The sequence below is a fragment of the Triticum aestivum genome, chromosome 5A (assembly GCF_018294505.1).
Source record: "Triticum aestivum cultivar Chinese Spring chromosome 5A, IWGSC CS RefSeq v2.1, whole genome shotgun sequence".
In the NCBI taxonomy this organism is placed as follows: domain Eukaryota; kingdom Viridiplantae; phylum Streptophyta; class Magnoliopsida; order Poales; family Poaceae; genus Triticum; species Triticum aestivum.
Window position 1 is genome coordinate 140429781 of NC_057806.1, and position 11609 is coordinate 140441389.

General features: G+C 40.4%; 1 long non-coding RNA gene across 1 annotated transcript; it reads right to left on the minus strand.

The window, feature by feature from the left end:
• Positions 1-10370: 10370 nt before the first annotated feature.
• LOC123106722 (uncharacterized) lies at positions 10371-11326 on the minus strand. The gene is made up of 3 exons (XR_006451444.1): positions 11191-11326; positions 10891-11110; positions 10371-10426 (listed from the first exon to the last, which is right to left on the minus strand). It is a non-coding gene; the product is annotated as an uncharacterized lncRNA (long non-coding RNA).
• Positions 11327-11609: the final 283 nt, after the last annotated feature.

Genomic DNA, 11609 nt, shown 5'->3' on the forward strand with positions numbered 1-11609 from the left:
GTTTCCGTGAATTTGATGATTGTTCTCTAAATTTGCACCTCGCGGATTCCACTATTAAGAAACTAATAACCCACAAGTGTAGGGGATCTATCATAGCCTTTTCGATAAGTAAGAGTGTCGAACCCAACGAGGAGCAGAAGGAAATGATAAGCGGTTTTCAGCAAGGTATTCGCTGCAAGCACTGAAATTATCGGTAACAGATAGTTTTGTGATAAGGTAATTTGCAACGAGTAACAAGTAACAAGTGTAAATACAGTGCAGCAAGATGGCCCAATCCTTTGTGTAGAAAAGGACAAGCCTGGGGAAACTCTTATATAAAGGAAAGCACTCCCGAGGACACATGGGAATTATCGTCAAGCTAGTTTTCATCACGATCATATGATTCGCGTTCGGTACTTTGATAATTTGATATGTGGGTGGACCGGTGCTTGGGTGCTGTCCTTACTTGGACAAGCATCCCACTTATGATTAACCCCTATTGCAAGCATCCGCAACTACAACAGAAGTATTAAGGTAAACCTAACCATAGCATGAAACATATGGATCCAAATCAGCCCCTTACGAAGCAACACATGAACTAGGGTTTAAGCTTCTGTCACTCTAGCAACCCATCATCTACTTATTACTTCCCAATGCCTCCCTCTAGGCCCAAACAATGGTGAAGTGTCATGTAGTCGATGTTCACAAGACACCACTAGAGGGATGACAACATACATCTCATCAAAATATCGAACGAATACCAAATTCACATGACTACTAATAGCAAGACTTCTCCCATGTCCTCAGGAACAAAAGTAACTACTCACAAAGCATATTCATGTTCATAATCAGGGGTATTAATATGCATAATGGATCTGAACATATGATCTTCCACCAAGTAAACCAACTAGCATCAACTACAAGAAGTAATCAACACTACTAGCAACCCACATGTACCAATCTGAGGTTTGGATAGAAAGATTGGATACAAGAGATGAACTAGGGTTTGAGATGAGATGGTGCTAGTGAAGATGTTGATGGAGATTGACCGGATCGTTGGTGATGACGATGGTGATGATTTCCCCCTCCCGGAGGGAAGTTTCCCCGGCAGAACAGCTCCGCCGGAGCCCTAGATTGGTTCCGCCAAGGTTCCGCCTCGTGGCGGTGGAGTCTCGTCCCGAAAGCTTGCTTATGGTTTTTTCCTCGACGAAAGACTCCATATAGCCAAATATGGGAATCGGAGGGCCACCAGGGGGCCCACGAGGTAGGGGGCGCGCCCCCACCCTTGTGGCTGGTGGGTGGCCCCCCTCTGGTGCTTCTTGCGCTCAGTATTTTTTATATATTCTGGAAATAACTTCCGTGAAGTTTGAGGACTTTTGGAGCTGTGCAGAATAGGTCTCTAATATTTCCTCCTTTTCCAGCCCAGAATCCCAGCTGCCGACATTCTCCCTCTTCATGTAAACCTTGTAAAATAAGAGAAAACATGCATAAGTATTGTGACAAATGTGTAATAACAGCCCATAATGCAATAAATATCGATATAAAAGCACGATGCAAAATGGACGTATCAACTCCGCCAAGCTTAGACCTCGCTTGTCCTCAAGCGAAAGCCGAAATCGAAAAATATGTCCACATGTTTAGAGATAGAGGTGTCGATAAAAATAAAATACGGACATGAGGGCATCATGATCATTCTTAGAACAACAACATATATATTTTGTCATCTGATCTCTTATGCTAAAGTAACAATTCAATCACAACTTGAAGTATGAATCATAAACTTCATTGAGAACCAACAAACTCTAATATCAGTCATTGAGGCAATTGCAAATTATCATAACATAGGAAAGAGTCAATATAAGAGATTTTCAGCAAGTCCACATGCTCAACCATCTTTTAGTCTTTCACAATTGTTAACACTCAAGCAATATTTATGGGTATGAAGTTTTAATCGGACATAGAGAAAGATAGGGGCTTATAGTTTTGCCTCCCAACGTTTTACCTCAAGGGTAATGTCAACAATAATAGTTCATGAAGACTCACATCCAATTAGCTATGTATATCAGGATCTTTCCAACACATTGTGCTTGCCAAAGGATAGAATGTAAAAAGGAAAGGTGAAGATCACCATGACTCTTATGTAAGGTAGAAGATAAAAGTAAAAGATAGGCCCTTCGCAGAGGGAAGCAGAGGTTGTCATGCGCTTTTATGGTTGGATGCACAAAATCTTAATGTGAAAGAACATCACTTTATATTGCCACTTGTGATATGGACCTTTATTATGCAGTTCGTCGCTTTTATTTCTTCCATATCACAAGATCGTATAAAGCTTATTTTCTCCCACACTAATAATTCATACATATTTAGAGAGCAATTTTTATTGCTTGCACGAATGACAAATTACTTGAAGGATCTTACTCAATCCATAGGTAGATATGGTGGACTCTCATGGAAAAACTGGGTTTAGGGATATTTGGAAGCACAAGTAGTATCTCTACTTGGTGCAAGGAAATTGGCTAGCATGAGAGGGAAAGGCAAGCTCAACATGTTGGATGATCCATGAGAATATAATTTATCTCAGATGTAAGAGAACATAACCCATTACGTTGTCTTCCTTGTCCAACATCAACTCTTAGCATGTCATACTTTAATGAGTGCTCACAATCATAAAAGATGTCCAAGATAGTATATTTATATGTGAACCTCTCTTTCTTTATTACTTCCTATTCATTGCAACGATGACCAAAACTATATTTGTCAACTCCCAACAACTTTTATTCATCATACTCTTTATATGTGAGATCATTACTTTCCATAAGATCCATACGACCTCTTTGTTTATTTTTATTTCTTCTCTTTTATTTTATTTAATTCCCTCAAGATCATAGCAAAATAATCAAGCCCTTGACTCAACACTAATCTTTATTATATAGTTCACGGACTCGATTACATAGAGGGGTCATAAAGAAAAACTCACAACTGGATCATACTAAAACTTTATTCTACTAGATCAAGATATTATCAAAAGGGTCGAACTAATAAAAACGGTAAAGATAAAAGTGATGGTGATACGATACCGGGGCACTCCCCCAAGCTTGGCAGTTTCCAAGGGGAGTGCCCATACCCATGTGATTATGTCTCCTTCTTTCTTAGTGAAGAATATGATGGTTTTGTTGATGGCGTAGGCTTCTTCCTTAATTTGTGCTTGAGGACAGAATTTTGATCCCTCAGGTCATCAATCTCCTGCTCCAGGCTTAATATCTTTTTGCATAATTCCTGCTTGTTTTCCTGCAAGAGGCAAAAAGGGACAAACTCGATCTTAAGTTTCTTAGCTCTATTAGGGAGGCTTGACTTTTTGAACTCCACATGCATGTCCCCAGGTTGAGGTAATGGGACTTCATCTTCATCTGAGCTCGTCTCCTCCTTTTCCTTGGGTTCATAGTCCTCTTCTTCTTTCGTAGTCCAACCACAATTCTCCACATCCCCATGGACCTTAGGATCTGGAAGGTAGTCAGCCACATGGCTTTCTCCTTCCGAATCCTGGGAAGACATGTTGCTCTAATCTGCAGTAGGACAGCTCGAAACAAAGATAGGAGATATTTGCGTGATACGGTGGTCAAAACCTCCGAGAGATTATATAATGAATTTTTACCGACAAAAAGGAGTATCGTGCAAGAAAACGGAGTCCGGAGAGCACACGAGGTGCCCACGAGGCAGCGGGGCGCGCCTCCCACCCTCGTGGAAGCCCAGTGTCCTTTCCAGTCTGCTTCTTATTTTCCTATTTTCTTAAATATTCCAAAACAAAGAAATATTGCCATTAGAACTGTTTTGGAGTCAGTTTACTTACCGTACCATGTACCTATTCCTTTTCGGGGTCTGAAACATTCTGGAATGTGTCCCTTATGTATTCCCCCGTGGTTACGGTTTCAATGATATTAGTCTCAACATTTATAGGATTACCTGAGATATAATGTTTGATTATTTGACCGTTCACCACCCTCGGATTTGTGCCTTCGAAGTTGTTGATTTTTATGGCACCGGAATGATAGACCTCCTCGATAACGTAAGGACCTTCCCATTTAGAGAGAAGTTTTCCTTCAAAAAATCTTAAACGAGAGTTATATAACAATACACAATCACCTACATTAAACTCAGGCTTTTGTATCCTTTTGTCATGCCATCTTTTAACTTTTTCATTAAACAGTTTGGCATTCTCATAGGCTTGGGTTCTCCATTCATCCAGTGAGCTAATGTCAAATAACCTCTTCTCACCAGCAAGTTTAAAATCATAATTGAGCTCTTTAATAGCCCAATGTGCCTTATGTTCTAATTCAAGAGGTAGATGACATGCTTTACCATAAACCATTTTATACGGAGACATACCCATAGGATTTTTGTATGCAGTTCTATAGGCCCATAATGCATCATCAAGTTTCTTGGACCAATTCTTTCTAGATCTATTAACAGTCTTTTGCAAAATTAGTTTGAGCTCTCTATTACTCAATTCTACTTGACCACTAGACTGTGGGTGATAAGGAGATGCAATTCTATGATTAACGTCATACTTAGCAAGCATTTTACGAAAGGCACCATGAATAAAATGTGAACCAACATCAGTCATTAAATATCTAGGGACTCCAAATCTTGGGAAAATAACTTCTTTAAGCATCTTAATAGAGGTGTTATGATCAGCACTACTAGTTGGAATAGCTTCTACCCACTTAGTAACGTAATCAACAGCAACTAAAATATGTGTATACCCATTAGAGGAAGGAAATGGTCCCATATAATCAAAGCCCCAAACATCAAATGGTTCAATAACAAGTGAATAATTCATAGGCATTTCTTGATGTCTAATAATATTACCAGTTCTTTGACATTCATCACAAGATAATAAAAACTTAGGAGCATCCTTGAAGAGAGTATGCCAATAAAAACCGCATTGCAATACCTCATGTGCAGTTCTATCTCCAGCGTGGTGTCCTCCATAAGCTTCGGAGTGACACTTGCGTAGGATCTGTTCCTGTTCATGCTCAGGTACACAACGTCTAATGATACCATCTACTCCTTCTTTATAAAGATGTGGGTCATCCCAAAAGTAATGTCTCAAATCATAGAAGAACCTTTTCTTTTGCTGGTATGTGAAACTAGGTGGTATAAATTTAGCAACAATATAATTAGCATAATTAGCATACCATGGAGCACTTCGAGAAGCATTTATGACATTTAATTGTTCATCAGGAAAGCTATCATCAATAAGTAGTGGGTCATCAAGAACATTTTATAACCTAGACAAGTTGTCTGCAACGGAGTTCTCAGCTCCCTTTCTATCAATAATATGCAAATCAAATTCTTGTAGCAAGAGAACCCATCTAATAAGTCTAGGTTTAGCATCTTTCTTTTCCATAAGGTATTTAATAGCAGCATGATCAGTGTGAATAGTTACTTTAGAATCAACAATATAAGGTCTGAACTTATCACAAGCAAATACAACTGCTAAGAATTCCTTTTCAGTAGTAGCATAATTTCTTTGGGAATTGTCTAGAGTTTTACTAGCATATTGAATAAAATTTAGTTTCTTATCAACTCTTTGCCCTAGAACAGCCCCTATAACATAATCACTAGCATCACACATAATTTAAAAGGGTAAATTCCAATCAGGTGGCTGAACAATAGGTGCAGAAATCAATGCTTTCTTAAGTATTTCAAATGCTTCTACACAATCATCATCAAAGACAAAAGGAATATCTTTTTGTAATAGGTTAGTCACAGGCCAAGAAATTTTTGAGAAGTCCTTAATGAACCTCCTATAAAAACCGGTCTGACCGAGGAAGCTTCTTATACCTTTAATGTCCTTGGGACATGGCATCTTTTCAATAGCATCAACTGTAGCTTTATCAACTTCAATGCATCTTTCATAAATTTTATGCCCCAAGACAATACCTTCATTAACCATAAAGTGGCATTTCTCCCAATTCAGAACAAGATTAGTTTCTTCACATCTCTGCAAAACTCGATCAAGGTTGCTCAAGTAATCATCAAAAGAGGATCCATAAACGGAGAAATCATCCATGAATACCTCACAAATCTTTTCACAAAAGTCAGATAATATAGCCATCATGCATCTTCGAAAGGTAGCAGGTGCATTACATAAACCAAAAGGCATATGTCTATAAGCAAAAGTACCGAAAGGGCAAGTAAAAGTGGTCTTTGCTTGATCATCAGCTGACACAGGTATTTGAGAGAAGCCACAGTAACCATCTAGAAAGCAAAAATTTGTATGTTTGGATAATCTTTTTAGCATTTGATCAATAAAAGGAAGGGGTAATGATCCTTTTTAGTAGCCTTATTTAATTTGCGAAAATAAATTACCATCCTATAACCTATAATAATTCTTTGTGGAATCAATTCATCTTTATCATTAGGAACGATAGTGATACCTCCCTTCTTAGGGACACAATGGACAGGACTTACCCCCTGACTATCAGCAACGGGATAAATTATACCTGCCTCAAGGAGCTTTAATATTTCCTTTCTTACCACTTCTTTCATCTTAGGATTCAGCCGTCGTTGGTGATCAATAACTGGTTTGGCGTCTTTCTCCAAATTTATTTTGTGTTGGCATAGAGTGGGACTAATACCCTTAAGATCATCAAGAGTATATCCAATAGCGGCATGGTGCTTCTTCAGAGTTTTCAATAATTTCTCTTCCTCCTTCTCTGAAAGGTTAGCACTAATAATAACAGGATATATTTTCTTTTCATTGAGATAAGCATATTTAAGAGTATCAGGTAATGGTTTAAGCTCAAACACGGGATCACCCTTGGGTGCAGGAGGATCCCCTAGGATTTCAATAGTCAAATTGTGTTTAAGAATGGGTCCTTGTTTAAAAAATACTTCATCTATTTCCATTCTTTCATTCATCAACATATCATTCTCATGGTCTAGCAAATATTGTTCTAAAGGATCATTAGGAGGCACATCAATAGAAGCAAGGCCAATAAGTTCATCTTTACTAGGCAATTCTTCATCACGGGGTTGTCTACGAAATTTAGAAAAATTAAACTCATGAGACATATCATCCAAACCAATAGTAACAACATCCTTCTTGCAATCTATCTTAGCATTAACAGTATTCAAGAAAGGTCTACCAAATATAATGGGACAAAAGCTATCTTGAGGGGAACCAAGAACAAGAAAATCAGCAGGATATTTAGCCTTCCCACACAAGACTTCAACGTCTCTAACAATCCCAATTGGTGAAATAGTATCTCTATTAGAAAGCTTAATGGTAACATCGATATCTTCTATCTCAGCTGGTGCAATATCATGCATAATTTCTTTGTATAAGGAAATAGGTATTGCATTAGCACTAGCACCCATATCACACAAGCCATGATAACAATGATCTCATATTTTAACAGAAATAACAGGCATGCCTACCACAGATCTATGTTTATCTTTAGCACCAGGTTTAACAATTCTAGCAGTCTCATCACAGAAGTAAATAACATGCCCATCAATATTATCGGCCAAGAGATCTTTAACCATAGTAATATTAGGTTGAACTTTAACTTGCTCAGGGGGTTTTTGTGTCCTAATATTACTTTTGTTGACTACAGTTGAAACTTTAGCATGATCCTTTATTCTAACAGGGAAAGGTGGTTTCTCAACATAAGTAGTAGGAACAATAGGATCATTATAAGTGATAGTATTTTCTTCAACTTTAATAGGTGCAACTACTTTTACTTCAATGGGAGGATTATATTTAAACCACTTCTCCTTAGGGAGATCAACATGAGTAGCAAAGGATTCACAGAAAGAAGCTACTATCTCAGAGTCAAGTCCATATTTAGTGCTAAATTTACAGAAAATATCGGCATCCATAAAAGATTTAACACAATCAAACTTACGTTTTATACCTGACTCCTTACCATCGTCGATATCCATATCTTCAGAGTTGCATTTAATTCTCCCCAATAAATTCCATTTGAATTCAATAGTCTTCATCATAAAGGAACCAGTACAAGAAGTATCGAGCATGGAGAGATTGTTGTCAGAAAGTCGAGCATAAATTTTTTTAATAATCATTTCTCTTGAGAGCTCATGATTGGGGCATGAATATAACATTGACTTAAGCCTCCCCCAAGCTTGAGCGATGCTTTCTCCTTCGCGAGGCCAAAAATTATATATATAATTACGATCACGATGAACAAGATGCGTAGGATAAAACTTCTGATGGAATTCCAATTTGAACCGTTTGTAGTCCCATGATCCCATATCATCACATAGCCTATACCATGTCAATGCATCTCCCTTCAAAGATAAAGGGAAGACCTTCTTCTTGATAACATCATCGGGCATACCTGCAAGCTTAAATAATCCACAAACTTCATCCACATAGATTAAGTGTAAGTCAGGATGTAATGTTCCATCTCGTACAAAAGGATTGGCTAGCAGTTTCTCTATCATACCCGAAGGAATTTCGAAGTAAACATTTTCATTTTCAATAGGTCTAGTAGGTTGAGGAGCAACTATTTGCTCTACCGGTCGGGGTGAAGATACCTCGAACAAGCCCCTCAAAGGATTACTTTCTATAGTAAGAAGTGACAGTAAATTTCAGCACACTATATAAATTTTTCCTTACCAAATTCCACCTACCAAAGGCGCTTCACTCCCCGGCAACAGCGCCAGAAAAGAGTCTTGATGACCCACAAGTGTATGGGATCTATCGTAGCCTTTTTGATAAGTAAGAGTGTCGAACCCAACGAGGAGCAGAAGGAAATGATAAGCGGTTCTAAGCAAGGTATTCTCTACAAGCACTGAAATTATCGGTAACAGATAGTTTTGTGATAAGGTAATTTGTAACGAGTAACAAGTAACAAGTGTAAATAAAGTGCATCAAGATGGCCCAATCCTTTTGTAGCAAAGGACAAGCCTGGACAAACTCTTATATAAAGGAAAGCGCTCCCGAGGACACATGGGAATTATCGTCAAGCTAGTTTTCATCACAATCATATGATTCGCGTTCGGTACTTTGATAATTTGATATGTGAGTGGACCGGTGCTTGGGTGCTGTCCTTACTTGTACAAGCATCCCACTTATGATTAAACCCTATTGCAATGTAACGACCAAACCTCGAAGGATTTGAGTCTCTGTGCTTACCGTGCTAGTCCCTGGATCGAACTCGCTAGAACACACAGTATAGATGAATACCAGAATAGCAAGTGCATCATTTATTACAACGTATGATCCAGAATGTATAAAATAAAACAATTTGCATAGCACTTGGCTAGCTTTATTCTATCAAACAGCGGAAAGTAGTAGAAAATAACGATGAGTCCCATCATAGCCACTGACGATGCTGAGTGCAGACTCGCGACCCTAACGATACCTTACTCTTTGTCAGGATATCCTGCAACATGAGATGTTGCAGCCATATAGGTCAATACTTGGAATGTATTGGAAAGTTACATAGGAGTAATAATATAGCAGACCTACATGTATATGCATAGTATATCAAAAGGAAGGCTTGAGGGTTTATTTTCGCAGAAAGCTGATTTTGTCCTCATAACTACCTAATAGTCAAATTTTTATATAGTTCTTTTATTACTACAATTAAAAGCACAAGGTTGAGTTGGCAAAATCAACTCCAACCTACCCTTTATTAAGTTGCCAAAAAATATTATTAAGTGTCACATCTGTCAAGATCATCCAACAACTGTAATGGCATAGTCGCTCAAATTTACCCATAACCGGGGGCACGGCTAATCATGATTAGTTTTAATACTCTGCAGAGTTTAGTACGTTGTACCCACTGGACCCAATCCGAAGATTGAGACGAAGTCTTTCAGAAGAGGTTCCCTTGACCACCTGACGGCCACATCCCACCTACATATGCTACATTTGTCGAAACTATCTGGGCAAGGGTTCCAACAACTGATCAACTAAGCCAGAGCCCATATAGCCAGTGGCCGCACATGGAAGCTACTAATCACTAAGTCTGTCTGATCTTTTTGAGCCTGGGCGGCATTCCACTTAGGGTGCACTCTCATGAGCGCATGGCCTTAGAAAAGGTGCAAGACCCCATGATGCCTTCCCTCAACACCAAGCAATACCACTTCCGCCCAAAGGTCAGTTAAAATCCTGAGTTACTACTCAATTTGTTAAATATATATAATCCTCACATAAACTCAATGAATACACGAACCACCCCTGTCTACAAAGCATAGGAAACTACAACTACCACGATTTTGCAAAAGCCTGGAAGATAGCTCAACAGCATAGCCAACATATATAATACTCATGTACATGCATATATTCATAGTGTGATATAACTACATGCATAGAAAACAATAGGTAAAGGATGATCAACATGTAACTTGCCTTGGTTCTGGTTCAGAAAGTCATACTCCTGACAATAGCTCGCGTCGCACTCCGGAAAATCTACACGTTTCACACAATTCAATAATCAATCACCGGAACACGAAAAGAACCAAAACAAAACTAACAGCAACAAAACCATTTTTAAAACGCAACAACAGAAGCTTAACAGCACCTAAAATGCACGAGGTCACAACGCAAAAAGAATCACTCGATTCCGATAAACGGTTTGAGAGTTATGGCCTCCGGAAGATTCAATTCAAATTCAAACGAATTCAAATTTGAACAGTGCAAGCATGTGAGATTTTGGTACTGTCATGAAGGGCTGATTTTTGTGAGTGCATAGGAAAAAGAATTACCTAAATTGGACATATAGGTTAAAAGATATAGCTAGTTGAAGTTTTAGCTGAAATCTGAAAATAAAACAGAAAGCAAAAGAAAACATCTGGGCTGTAGCAACTCCTGTAGCGAACTGCCACGTGGCAGCGCGTGATTGGTTGAAGCTTACTCTGTGCGTGCATGCTCACCAGAGAACAGAGGACGGCGGCGGCGGTCTCGGGCGTTGGCGGCAATGCTCCTTCGGTGACTCTACGACGAGGGTGACGAGGCGGGCGGATGTGGCTGGGAGTGGCGGAGGCGGTGGTGGTGCTCAAAGGCGGCGGGGCGTACTCTGCAGGCGACGGCGGCAACGGAAACGAGGCTGCTCTGGTGAAGTCGGGACGGCTTGTTCCTCTCCCTCTGTTGCGCCTTCGGCAATACAAAGATGTCAGGCGGTGGCGGCTTCGATTGGGGAATCCAAAAGGACAAACTGCGGCGGCAGGGCTTACTAACGGCAACGAAATCCACCGGCGAACAACGGCGAACTCCGAGCTTGATGGCGAGATCCGTTTTCACCCTACAGCGCGTGCGGCAACGAAGAGGATCGGGAGAAAGGGTGCGGCTTCCCTGGGGTCTTCTGCTTGCGCACGGCAGCTCGGGCTCGCTCGAGGTGGACCAGGGGCGCGGGGTGGACCGGCTCGGCCTCGGCGTGCGTGCGTGCGTACGGCGCGCGGTGTCCGACTCGGTGGAGGGGACGAACAGGGGCGCGGGACCCGCTGTCAGTGGCTGGAGGCGAGCGGTGGATCGGGTGCAGGCTCGCGGGGCGGATCGGGCGAGGCTGCGGCGTACCGCTTGGCTGGGGCCGGGAGGCGCGGGGGACTGGGCCCCGCAGTGCGAGGTTAGGTGGGCCGCGGGGTTGGCTGCTGGG